Raw genomic sequence first — 13,837 nt, 5'->3', positions numbered from 1 at the left:
CAGAGGCTCGTGGGAGTCGTGGTTCCTTCGCGCCGGTCCCGCAGCTCGGCAGCTCGGCGCCCTGGGGAGCGGGGGGACTACAAACCCCACCGTGCCCCGGCCCGGCTTCCGGGCTCTGGTTTAAATCCCCCCTCGGAGCCCGTGGTGTGGGGCGTGGGTTAAAGGAGGAGGTTGTGGGGATGGGGCACTGGTGCCCGCGGGGAGCGGAGGGTCAGGGCTCCGGGCGACTGCCGGCAGCTCTCAGCGCCCAAGGCGAGCGGCGAAGCGCGGCGCGGCCCTGAGGAAGTGGGGCGGGGAGTTCCTGTCAGGTCCTGGAGGCACAAAGCGGGAGAGAGTCCTGCCGCTCTCGCTAGGCCCCACGGCCTGGCCGGCTGCGCTTGCGGGCCTCCTGTTACCGCAGGCCTGACAGCGGCGGTGTGTGAAACAGGGGCAAAGTTCGTTTAGTGGCCTCCACGATGAGGGCAGAGCAGGGTGCATGCAGGAGTCAGAGGTACGAAGCGGGTGGAGGCGACAGCTAAGGGCATGGCAGGAAAGGCCTCGCGATGCCGAGGGTTTGGTCTCGGTGTAAGCAAGTGATTTCTTTGCAGTTGTGTAAAGAGCTTTCTTGCTTAAGAAGGGTGGGTGAGGGAAGAGTTTCAAAGAAGTATAGCTGCTTGCAGGAAGAGCTGAGCTCTTTCCTGTCCAGCTTCCTACTTGAAATCATCAAACTGTGTCACAGTTCACCCCAGTGGGAAAAACAGAAGAGACCGATTCAAAAGTCCCCAAATAGATGCAACCTTCAGCTTTTCTGCATCTAATCCTGTTAACAATGAACATAAGGGAAAGTTCTCTCTGGAAGTTAAAATGGGGAATGTGCCCTCTTACAGCATGGGTGGGTTTGATTGTCTTGTGAAACGAAAACTGCTCTTTCTCTAATGACATGCTTTCAAAACCCAAATGAAGCAAACCTCGTTGGAAGCAGATTTACCTATCTGATGTGTGCCATATACTATTCATTAAGCCACCACAGCACCCAGGCACTCTGAAGGCAGATCTGATGCATGTGCTGACAGTATGGTGGTACTGCTCTTAATGTAACTCAGCTCTCAGGTCGTGGGGTGACCTAGAAGAGCCTTTCTGCCCAACCAAAATAGAAGTAGTAATTAAGAATTTGCTTTCTGTGACAGGTAGCTTGTGACAATGTTGGAGCAATTAGGTGAGATTCACCCTGGTTTTGCCTGACTTGCCTTGGCCTAAAACTAATTACAGAAAATAGCAAAATGGTTCTGCAGCTGTGAACTTTTCCTCTGTAGAAGAGGTACTTGGGAGTATTTCTTTGGTAAGAAGGATGCTAACAAGCCTTTCTGAAACCAAGACAAGTTCTGTTCCTCCATGACAAGGCTCAGGAAATGTACTGATGTTATTAAAAGTGCTATAATTGTCCTACTGTTACTATACAGGTATAACTCCTTCTGTGGACACTCTTCCTTTAATGATAGCTGGTTTTCCATTCACTTAATTCTTCATTTCCATGGCGTTTCCCTAAGCAGATAGGTTTTTCCTGTGTTAGGGCTGCAGTCTTTTAAGTGTTCAGGAATACTGAAACAAAGTTGTTCTTGCAGGCTTTGAATTGAGGAAACCCTGGGTGTCTCTCAGCATGCCTGCGACATGCTGGTTTAGTTTGAAATGCCCTCTGTGCCCACACAGAACCCAAACAGCTGCTTCAGTCTTCATCTGTGTCCTGGGAAGCACTTGTGTTTGCATGTAGTATTAAAAAAGCATAGAATCATAGAATCAACCAGGTTGGAAGAGACCTCCAAGCTCATCCAGTCCAACCTATCCCCCAGCCCTAGCCAGTCAACTAGACCCTGGCACTAAGTGCCTCATCCAGTCTTTTCTTGAACACCTCCAGGGATGGTGACTCCACCACCTCCCTGGGCAGCCCATTCCAATGCCAATCACTCTCTCTGTGCAGAACTTCCTCCTAACATCCAGCTTACACTTTCCCCAGCACGACTTGAGACTGTGTCCCCTAATGGCCAACACTTTCCCTCTGAATTTACTATTTGTCTGACTTCATATTTTTAATATGTATTTTGCATTCAGCAGAAGAAAAAAAAGTTGGGTTACACTAACTCATGTGACACCAGATCCTAAGGACCAGCAGGCTGGTGGCCAGCTGGCTGAACATGAGCCACCAGTGTGCCAAGAAGGCCAACAGCATCCTGGCCTGTGTCAGAAATTGTGTGGCCAGCGGGAGTAGGGAGGTGCGCAGAAAGTTCTTCACTGAGAGAGTCATTGGACACTGGAATGGGCTGCCCGGGGAGGTGGTGGAGTCGCCGTCCCTGGAGCTGTTCAAGGCAGGATTGGACGTGGCACTTGGTGCCATGGTCTGGCCTTGAGCTCTGTGGTAAAGGGTTGGACTTGATGATCTGTGAGGTCTCTTCCAACCCTGATGATACTGTGATACTGTGCTCATGCCCCTGTACGCAGCACTGGTGAGACCACACCTCGAGTACTGCGTCCAGCTTTGGTCACCACAGTACAGGAGAGACATTGAGGTGCTGGAGTGGGTGCAGAGAAGGGTGGTGAGGATGAGGAGAGGTCTGGCAAACATGGCCTTTGAGGAGCGGCTGAGGGAACTGAGGTTGTGTAGTCTGGAGAAGAGGAGGCTGAGAGGGGACCTATACAACTACCTAAAAGAAGGCTGTAGTGAGGCTGGAACTGGTCTCCTCTCCTGAATTACTGATGATAGGGCAAGAGGAAATGGCCTCAAGTTGCATCAGGGGAGGTTTAGGTTGGATGTTGGGAGGAAGTTCTTTCCTGAGCAGGTGGTCAGGCACTGGAACAGGCTGCCCAGGGAGGTGGTGGAGTCACCATCCCTAGAGGTGGTTAAGAGGAGAGTGGATGTGGTGCTTGGGGCTATGGTGCTGAAGGATGCTGGGATGAAGGTTGGTCTGGCTGATCCTGGTGGTCCTTTCCTAGCATAGAGATTCATAATGCTTAGATGTTGTGCTAAAGGATTTGGTTTAGTCAAGGACTTGTGTGAAACTAGTGATTGCACTCAATGGTCTTGAAGGTCTTTTCCAATCTAAGAAATCCTGTGAGTCTGTGACCATTCAGACACAATTTAAGTTGGTGAAAACAGTCTGAGGAATCAGACAAAACTTCATCAAGATAAGCTCCCAGAAAGCAAGCTTTTGCCAGTGCAGGCAGCCCTGTAATTGTCAGCAATTGATTAGAATCACTATTATCCTAATAAACAGAGTTACTCAGGCTTTATCTGACCTTTAATTCGTTGAGCCGAGCTGAAGGAAGTCTGATTTAAGTCAAAATAAGAATTCACACGGCCCTTTTGCAGCAAATTAAACACAGCTAAACCAGCGCAGCTTTGCATGTAGAGACAAGCCCTAAGGCAGCAAAACGTCCAACAGCAGCGACAAAGTGCTTGATGGTTGTCAGGGAACATGTGTTTTTACTTTCATTGTGGCAGGAAGCATCACAGGGTCAAGGCTGCAAGCCACTGTTTATATTGTTCTTTATTCTACTTACTCATTACATAACCCATTTGCAGCAGCCCATTATGTGTTACGTGGAGTGCCTTGAAAGTTATATATGATAAGCATGGTTTAAATATGAATGGTACCCACACGTTTTATTAATGCTGGGAATGGGAGAGCTTCTTTTATGCTGGTGGTGTGCTAGATTTTATTGAGGCTAGACTGCAAGCATTACACCTGTTAGAAAGACAAGTCCAGATGCAGGACTATGTTTTGACCTTTGTCCAGCTGTGAATGGGGTGGGAAGTAAGGTGTTGTGAAGTCTCCCTCTCTGGAGATATTCAAGAGCTGCCTGGATGTGCTCCTGTGTGATCTGCTCTGGGTGCTGCTGCTGTGGCAGGGGGGGTTGGACTGGATGAGCTTTGGAGGTCCCTTCCAGCCCCTGACACTCTGTGATTCCATGGTTGGGTGGATTGGAGGAGTTTGGGGGGCCCATGGATAAGTTTTGCACTTATTTGCTCCTCGGCTGCCTTTACCATCTCCCTAGGAATGAGTTGTTTCAGGTGTGCCTGTTAAGCTGGTGGAGGCTGACACTTACTGCTGCTGTGGGAGGTTGGACTGGATGAGCTTTGGAGGTCTCTTCCAGCCCTTAACATGCTCTGATTCTCTGACTGTAAAGAACTGAAAACCTGAACTTTCACACACCATGTTCTGCATCTGGGGTTTGGAGAAGCCCTGCACCTAACTAAGCTTTGCTTTGCTTATGGTCTTAAAAGAACTGCCTCAGGGCTTTTGTAGAAAGGAAAAGTACACTTGTTATACTAAGATTTTCTTTTCCCCAAGTGTTCTTCTCTGTCTTTCTGGAGCAATTAATTTTTCAGGAGGCTGTGGTAGCAGCATGGTGTTACATATTAACTGCAGAGTAGAACTGAGTCAAGTAAAAATACATGGAACTGGAATAGTGAACAAACTTATTTGTGAGTAATAGTGACTGTGTGAATTAAGAGCCATGGAAGCCATCAGCATGTGTTTTTCATTCATTTTTTCTTTTTCCTGGGGAAGTTTACATGGAAATTCCGTGGAAGGCAGCTGGAAGTTGTGCTGTCATTAAAGCCTCCTGTTTTCTTGGGTGGGTGGTTTCTATGTGCAGCGTAGCATCTTTCCACACCTGCTGTTTAACCTGCTTCTCCACCTCTGAGCCATCCACCTCTCTGCCTCCCCATCTCTGCCCACCTCATGCAGTACCTCTCACTTAGCATACATTTTCCATTCATGAAACAGAAAATGACAACCACATCACATCATAGAATCAAGCCTGTTGAAAGAGACCTCCAAGATCATCCAGTCCAACCTAGCACCCAGCCCTAACCAGTCATCTAGACCACAGCACTAAATGCCTCATCCAGGCTTTTCTTGAACACCTCCAGGGACAGTGACTCCACCACCTCCCTGGGCAGTCCATTCCATCTCCTGCTGGCAAATCCCTTCCTTTCCCCACCATGGGTAATTCTCTCATCCTCTGAGCTCATTTGCTCTGTTTCCTTTCCCATATGAAGACTAGGTTGAGGCCATGCTTGTTGTGCCAAGTGTTTCCCGTGGCCTGTTTCCCCACATCAGACCTTGTTTCCAGAATTCTTCCCCAGATTTAGGTCACCTGTAACCTGAAATTGCTCCTAAATTACCAGCTTTCTAGAAGCTTTTCCCAGGGAATTTTTACCTTGTCCTTTCCCCTCGGTTCAAGGTTTCTCTGTTCCTCATTCCAGGAGATAAAGTTTTCACTACTCTCCTCCCCTTTTTTTCCTTGCTGAGTAGCAGCATCTCATGACTGTTGTGCCCTTTCTTGGCCTTTCTTGGGTTATTCATCCCTTTGGTTTCAGGTCTTATCTTCTAGGCCCAGCATTGTTCTGCTGCTGCATTAATTTGGGACTGGTGTCATCGCTCCCACACGTTCTGGTCCAGCCCAGTTTTCCTCTAATCACTTCCTTCCCTCCTCCTGTTTTCTTCCAAGGGCTTTCATTCATGCTGCCCTTTTTGTCTAAGCCTGGAACTGTACCCATCTTGTGAACCAAATCCATTCTGCCTTCATTCAAATCTGGCCCTGAAATGTGCTTCTGCCATAAAAGCCTATCCAGCTCAGATTCCTCTGCTGGAATATATCCCACCCCTCTGTTATAAAAACAAATCCTGTTTCATGACAAAACAAAAAAGCTAAGCAAGAGAATGACCACACAATTAATTATTTTTGCCAGTTGCCTTCTGCCAAGAGCAACATGCTTCTTCTCAGCCTGCTCTTTAGGCTTGTCCTCCCCATGTGCCTCCTGTTTGTCCTTTTGTTTTATTATCGACTTTCTAGCCCTTCCTGAGGGCTCCTGGCCTGATCCTGCTGCCCACGCCAGGGTGAAGAGAGGATTAACTCTGTTGCAGCAAGCAGAGCATTGCCAAAGTGAAATTTGTGAGCATGGCAAATCTGCCCTGTGTTTTAATATTGTATTAGCTAATAAAAGCCTGTACACAGCTCCAGCACAGCGCTCTGGGTTTAATTAATAAGAATTAGCATATACATCTACATACACATTTATTTCCCCCTCCCCCCCCCCGCTTTGTGGGCTCAGCTCCTTTGAAGAAAACCTCTTTGTATGTCTTCCTGCTTTTTCTATATCTTGACATTAAAAAAACCCCAAACCCTAACCCCTCAAAACCAAAGTAACATCAAACTCCCACACCAACAAAAGGCTTAGCTGCTGCTCCTGGTGGTGGGGAGCACTGGGAGCAGCCCTTCCCTATGCCTGCCAAGAGGAGCCAGCTTCCAGCCCATGGTCCTCGCTTGCAGGGTTGGGGGGAGCCATCCAATTCCCAGTCCCCCATCCCTTCCTCCCTCTTTGCACAATCCCACTGCAGTGACTTGCCAGTCTTAATTGGAGCCTCTGGGCATTATTGTGTTATGATTATTATTTAAGAAACCACCACATAAAAATGCTGCTTGACATGAAAATAAGAGTAAAGAAAGGAAAGCTCTGATCCCTAGCCTTGGCTGGAAGTAGAGGCAGGGTTTCTATGCAACACCCACGCTCACTCCACACATGGTTACCTTTAGTGCTTTAGCAAAGGCACTGGAAATGTGGGCCCAGAGCAGATCATAGGGTCACAGAATGATCTGGCTTAGAAGGGACCTCCAAAGCTCAACCAGTTCAACCCCCTCTGCAGTCAGCAAGGACATCCTCAACTAGATCAGGTTGCCCACAGCCCTGTCCTGCCTCTCCTTGGATATCTTCAGGAGACAGTGGTCAGGCACTGGAATGATCTGCCCAGGGAGCTGGTTGAGTGGTTAAGGGTCTTTTGAGTGTGGTGCTTAGGGATAAGGTTTAAGGTGAATCTTGTAGAGTAGGGTTATAGGTTGGCCCATGGCAGGGGTTTGGAACTAGATGATCTTTGAGGTCACTTCCAACCTATACCATTCTATGATTCTATGACCTGGTGATCCTGAGGGGCTTTTCCAACCTGGATGTTTCTGTGATTCTGTGATTGCCAGAGATGGGGCCACAATCACCTCCCTGGGCTACCTGTTGCAGTGTTCCAGCACCCTCCTGGTGCAGGACCTGTTCCTAACATCCAATCTCAATCTGCTCTGCTCTAGTTTGAAGCCATTGCCCTCCTCCTGTCCCTGCAGCCCTTTGCAAACAGTCTCTCTGCAGCCTTCTTGTAACCCACTTCAGGCACTGGCAGGCTGCTGTTAGGTCTCCCTGGAGCCTCCTTTTCTTCATACTGAACACCCCTAGCTCCCTTGTAGCAGAGCTGCTCCAAGCCCCTGAGCATTTCTGTGGCCCTCCTCTGGCTCTGCTCCATCAGCTCCATGTCCTTCCTGTGCTGAGGGCTCCAGAGCTGGATGCAGCACTGCAGGTGAGGTCTGAGCAGAGCAGAGCAAAGTGTCCAAATCCCCTCTTTCTCTCAGCTAGCAGTGCTGCTTTGGCTGCAGCCCAGGCTGCAATTTGCCTTCTGTGCTGCAAGCTCACAGTGCCTGCTTGTGTCCAGCTTCTCATCCATCAGCACCCCCAAGTCCTTTTCCATAGGGCTGCTTGAAAGGACCAGACCCACTGCAGCTGTCAGTCCCCATTGCCACATAAGCTGTAAATACAGAGCCAATCCTTGAACATCCCTAAAGAAAATGCAGCTGTGGCTTGTCTGAGCTGAGCTACCACAAGAAGGATTCAGCATTATTTTCTGCATCTCCTCTTGAAGGGTTATCTGAAACCCTCAGACAGCAGGGAGCTCTTAAGAATACACTGAATAGATAGTTTTGGGTTTGTGTTTGATTTGAAGTCTGAGTTAGTTCAGAGTTATCATGACCAAAAAGCCCCAAACGTGGTGTCCTTGAAGTGAAGGCAGAGGAGCACAGCTCCTTCAATAAGGATTTGAAAGCAAACAAAGAGCTGAAGGCCAAAACGGTCTCCTTTAGAAACAATTACAGAAGGAGACAGGATACAAAGTGCCTAAAATGCTTTGGTGAGAAGCAACAAAGGAGCTTCTGTTCCTGGGGTTGATCGAATTCAGGGGGAGAAAAGTCTTGATAACTTTTTCAAAAGCAGGCATTTGATGTGTGGGGAGAAGAACAAAAAGTCCCCAGGCTGGGACTGGAGACCTGAATCAGCAGGACCTTTGCCATGAACAAAGTGAAAACCAGACAGGCTGAGTTCACACACCCTCACTCTCTTCCACTGTGGATCAAAATGGGGGAATTGGGGCAGTGGGTGGAAGTTGGGACATAGGAAGTTGCATGGGAAAGTGAGGAATATTTTCTTCATAGTTAGGCTGACAGAAGGCTGGAATCAGAGAATCATAGAATCGAGAAGGTTAAAAGAGAGCTCCAAGCTCAGCCAGTCCAACCTAGCACCCAGCCCTGGCCAATCAACCAGACCATGGCACTAAGTGCCCCAGCCAGGCTTGGCTTCAACACCTCCAGGGACAGCAATTCCACCACCTCCCTGGGCAGCCCATTCCAATGCCAATCACTCTCTGTTGCAACAACTTCCTCCTAACATCCAGCCTGAACCTGTCCTGGCACAACTTGAGGCTGTGTCCCCTTGTTCTGTTGCTGCTTGCCTGGCAGCAGAGCTCAACCCCACCTGGCTACAGCCTCCCTTCAGGTAGTTGTATTCAGCAATGAGCTCTGCCCTGAGCCTCCTCTTCTCCAGGCTAAACAACCCCAGAAGAGGCTGCCCAGGGGGGTGTGGAGTCTCCTCTTTGGAGATGTTCAAGAGCTGCCTGGATGTGTTCCTGTGTGATCTGCTCTAGGAGATGCTGCTGTGGCAGGGGGATTGGACTGGATGAGCTTTGGAGGTCCCTTCCAGTCCTTAACATGCTCTGATTCTCTGACTGTAAAGAACTGAAAACCTGAACTTTCACACACCATGTTCTGCGTCTGGGGTTTGGAGAAGCCCTGCACCTAACTAAGCTTTGCTTTGCTTATGGTCTTAAAAGAACTGCCTCAGGGCTTTTGTAGAAAGGAAAACTACACTTGTTATACTAAGATTTTCTTTTCTCCAAGTGTTCTTCTCTGTCTTTCTGGAGCAATTAATTTTTCAGGAGGCTGTGGTAGCAGCATGGTGTTACATATTAACTGCAGAGTAGAACTGAGTCAAGTAAAAGTAGAATCATAACAGCCCCTAACATTCTGTGATTCTGTGATTTTTTTGGGGGTGGTTAGTGTGAAACAGAGGAGGCTGAGGGCAGAGCTCATGGTTGTCTGCAGCTACCTGAAAGGAGGTTGTGGGGAGGCTGCTGCTGGTCTCTTAGAATCATAGAATCAACCAGGTTGGAAGAGACCTCCAAGCTCATCCACTCCAACCTAGTACCCAGCCCTGGCCAATCAACCAGACCATAGAATCAACCAGGTTGGAAGAGACCTCCAAGCTCAACCAGTCCAACCTAGTACCCAGCCCTGGCCAATCAACCAGATCATAGAATCAACCAGGTTGGAAGAGACCTCCAAGCTCATCCACTCCAACCTAGTACCCAGCCCTGGCCAATCAACCAGATCATAGAATCAAGCAGGTTGGAAGAGATCTCCAAGCTCATCCAGTCCAACCTAGCACCCAGCCCTAGCCAATCAACCAGACCTCTCGCAGGGACTTGGACACAGAACAAGGGGGAATGACTTCAAGCTGCAACTGAGTAGGTTTACACTGGACAGTAGGATGAAGTTTTTCACAGAGAGAGTGATCAGGGAATGGAATGAGCTGCCCAGGGAGGTGATAGAGTCCTCAACCCTGGATGTGTTTAAGGGTCACTTGGATGTGATGCTTATGGTTTAAGGTGAATCTTGTAGAGTAGGGTTATAGGTTGGACCTGATGATCCTGAGGGGCTGTTTCAACCTGAATGTGCTTGTGACTCTCCCAGTTAGGCAATGCCTCTTTAGTACTCTAAATGATCAGATCCTAAAATGGCCTTCTTGTGAGATCTGAGCCTTATTGCTTCGTGCATGGTACAAATGTTGTTACCATATTCAGTAGGAGTGGAAGATTCTTACTGTTAATAACAATTATCTGCATATATGCCTTAGCTGGAAGGGAGTTCACCCCTCACTCTTCCCACCATTTCATTACATGCTTGTTCTCTGTGTTACACATGAAAAGCTTCATCCAGTGGCTCACTTGCATTTACATATGTGGACTGCAATAATCCTGTGATGTAGCTTGGAAACTTCTGTATGAACATGTTGCACAGAGTAAGTATGGGCATGAACAGCACAGATTTTGCTCAGATAAACCCAGTTGGTGAATGCAAATCTGAGTGAATTTGTGTGCAGGGTTTTAATCTCTAAGCAGAGCTTCTAACACCTGTAACCACAACTGTCAGTGCAGACAAGGAAACTTAGTTTTAAGGCATTTGTGCTGATTTAATAGTGCTGGGCTTGGTAATACTTCATCTGTAATGGTGGGGATGTGCTCATCCTCCAGCAGGTACTTAACTGCCTAAACTTTATTATTACAGAATAGAAACTTTATTAGCAGCTGCTCTGCCAAAGCCCTTGTGAAAACAGCACCAGAATGGTGAGGACTGCCTCATGAAGCAGCCTGTGGCTTTTAAAGGCATTGTGGAAATATGGATGACAAAGTGCTGGTGGATGGTGGTAGGGAGGTGAGTGTTAAGCACAGAGAATGTCTTTATGGAAAGGAAAATGGGAACCTGCTGGAAACGTAGGTTGTGATTTTATCCCTAAACAGGGGGTTCCATTGTAGAGAGCCACTGGAATGGGCTGCCCAGGGAGGTGGTGGAGTCACCATCCCTGGAGGTGTTCAAGAAAAGCCTGGATGAGGCACTTAGTGCCATGGTCTGGTTGATTGGCTAGGGCTGGGTGCTAGGTTGGACTGGATGATCTTGGAGCTCTCTTCCAACCTGCTTGATTCTATGATTCTAAGAACGTGCTGGAATTGTGTGCATGGTTGTGCAGCCAGCAAGAGGTTTGGGCTAGAAGCAGGGAGCTTGCTTAGGAGAGGCACTGCAGGGGAGGGCTGGAACACCTCTCCTGTGAGGCATCTTATCAGAACTGTTTATGCCACAAAGAGATCCATGCAAGTCCAAGACTTCAGTCAACAAAAAGTGCAGAACGAACCTCTGCTATGAGGACAGGCTGAGAGAGTTGGGATTGATCAGTTTGGAGGAGAAAAGGTTCCCAGGAGACCTTCTTGTGGACTTCCAGTGTCTGAAGTGGGCTACTGGAAAGATGGGGAGGGACTTTTTAGGGTGTCAGGTAGTGATAGGACCAGGGGGAATGGATCCCAGCTAGAGGAGAGGAGATTTAGATTTGACATAGGAAGTTTTTCACCATAGGAAGTTCATCTTTACAGTGAGGGTGGTAAAACACTGGCACAGGTTGCTCAGGGAGGTTGTGGATGCTCCCTCCCTGGAGATGTTCAAGGCTAGGTTTGATGAGGCCTCAAGTGACCTGTTCTAGTGGGAGATGTCCCTGCCTATTGCACAGAGGGGTTGGAACTGGATGATCCTTGAGATCCATTCCAACCTAAACCATTCTATGATTCTGTAATAAGGGTGGTGAGACCCTGGAACAGGTTGCTCAGGGAGGTGGTGGAAGCCTCATCCATGGAGCTTTCTAAAGCCATCCTGGATATGTCTCTGGCCAGCCTAATCTAATGTGAGCTGTTCCTGCCCAGGGCAGGGGAGTTGGAACTCCTAATGAGGATCCTTGAGGTCCCTTCCAACCCTGACAGTTCTGTGATATAACAAAGGAGAAAATAAAATCTGTTGTCTGCCAGAGTTGGGGCTGTTCAGCCTGGAGAAAAGAAGACTCTGTGGAGACCTCATAGCGACCTTCCAGTACCTGAAGGGGGCCTAGAATAAAGCTGGGAAGGGACTTTGTACAAGGGCTTATAGTGATAGGATGAGAGGGAATACACTGAAGCATGAGGAGGGCAGATTTAGACTAGATGTTAGGAAGAAATTCATTGCAAGTGAGGGTGGTGAGACACTGGCACAGGTTGCCCAGGGAGGCTGTGGGGCACAGAAGCACAGAATGGGATCTTTATGGTTTAAGGTGAATCTTGTATAGTAGGGTTACAGGTTGGACCTGGTGATCCTGAGGGGCTTCTTCCTGAGGTCTTTTGGATGTGGTGCTTGGGGATGTTGTTTAAGGTTCTGGGTTGGATTTGGTGATACTGAGGGGCTCTTCCAGTAGGACTGTCTCTGTGATTCTGTGAAGAAGGCAGCCTTCAAAGTGGGCAGGAGGTCTTAGAAGCTGGGCTGGGGACATGTCTATCTTCCCATTTGAAAAGTTTGCCTGTTGCTTGCTCCTGCAGAGTACCTGGAAACACCAGCAAAAGCCACACTGCATTAGTCCCATTGTACTTTAGAAGCTCTTTCATCTGTCTAACATGAAGATGATGTCAGAAGTTGATTATATGTTAGATTATCCCAATAAGACCAATTAATCAGGGGGCAAAAGCCAGTGAGGACCCCGTTCAGAGGCTGAAGAGTGGTTTTGGTTTTCATGCAATGAATCACCAGTGTTTACAGGCCTCCAACATGTAAATCACCCTGAGGTAATCTGGAAGGGAAGGATATGAATAAGCCAATTAAACTGGCAAAGAGCCTAAGGAACACCCTGTTTAGGGATAAAATCACATGCCTGTCCCACTGCCAGTAGCTTGTGAGAAGGAAATAGTTAAAATCATTGTAATTTGTTTCTTTGCAGAGGGAGATGATGGGTTTAGGAGACTTGGGTCTTCTCCCCTGGAAGGTGTGAGCTCAGGTGTCTGTGATAAGGTAGTAGGTAATGTGTTTTCTGCAGATAACTTGCATTTTGATGACACAGAAGGATGTCATCCAGGTTGCAGAGGATGTAGGAACTAGTTGCCTCATTTCTGGCAATTATTGCATATTCAGTTTTATGATGTGAGCTTTCAAAGGATCAAATTGCTCTTTATCTTGCCATGTGCCTCCTCCTTTCTTCTTCTTTTTTTCCCTCTCCACTAAGGGAGGTAAAATTTTCCATTAGGAAGCCATCTCCACACAAGTCAGCACTTCTGAGCATACTTTAAGGTGCCCTCTATCTAAAGAACAGCAAAGCCAACTGGTCTCTTGCTGCCAGGGGAGGTATAGGCTGGTTGTTAGGAGGAAGTTCTTGACTATAATAATTGCACTGCACTGCCAAGTCTGCCTCTTGCCAAACTCTCTCCCCAAGCCACTGCCATTGCTCTTCACACTACAGAGGTCCTTACAGACCAGAAAGCTCTGCTAGGATAAATTGCTTTATTTCTACTGTGGAAGCTGGGGATGTGCAGCCTGGAGAAGAGAAGGCTCAGGGCAGAGCTCATTGCTCTCTACAGCTACCTGAAGGGAGGCTGTAGCCAGGTGGGGTTGGGCTCTGCTGCCAGGTAAGCAGCAACAGAACAAGGGGCACAGCCTCAAGTTGTGCCAGGAGAGGTCTAGGCTGGATGTTAGGAGGAAGTTGTTGGCAGAGAGAGTGATTGGCATTGGAATGGGCTGCCCAGGGAGGTGGTGGAGTCACCATCCCTGGAGGTGTTCAAAAAAAACCTGGCTGGGGCACTTAGTGCCATGGTCTGGTTGATTGGGCAGGGCTGGGTGCTAGGTTGGACTGGCTGAGCTTGGAGCTCTCTTCCAACCTGCTTGATTCTACGATTCTAAGAGCCCAGCAGCAGCCTCTCCATAACCTCCTTTCAGGTAGCTGCAGACAGCCATGAGCTCTGCCCTCAGCCTCCTCTGTTTCACACTAACCAGCCCCAACTCCTTCAGTCTCTCTTCATCACATTTACTCTCCAGGCCCTTCCCCAGCTTCCTTGCCCTCCTCTGCATTGGCTCCAGCACCTCCACATCTCTTTTGTAT

The sequence above is a fragment of the Pogoniulus pusillus genome, chromosome 31 (genome assembly GCF_015220805.1).
Source record: "Pogoniulus pusillus isolate bPogPus1 chromosome 31, bPogPus1.pri, whole genome shotgun sequence".
NCBI classification, from domain to species: domain Eukaryota; kingdom Metazoa; phylum Chordata; class Aves; order Piciformes; family Lybiidae; genus Pogoniulus; species Pogoniulus pusillus.
The sequence above is the reverse complement of the archived record's forward strand: the minus strand, read 5'-3'. Positions refer to the sequence as shown.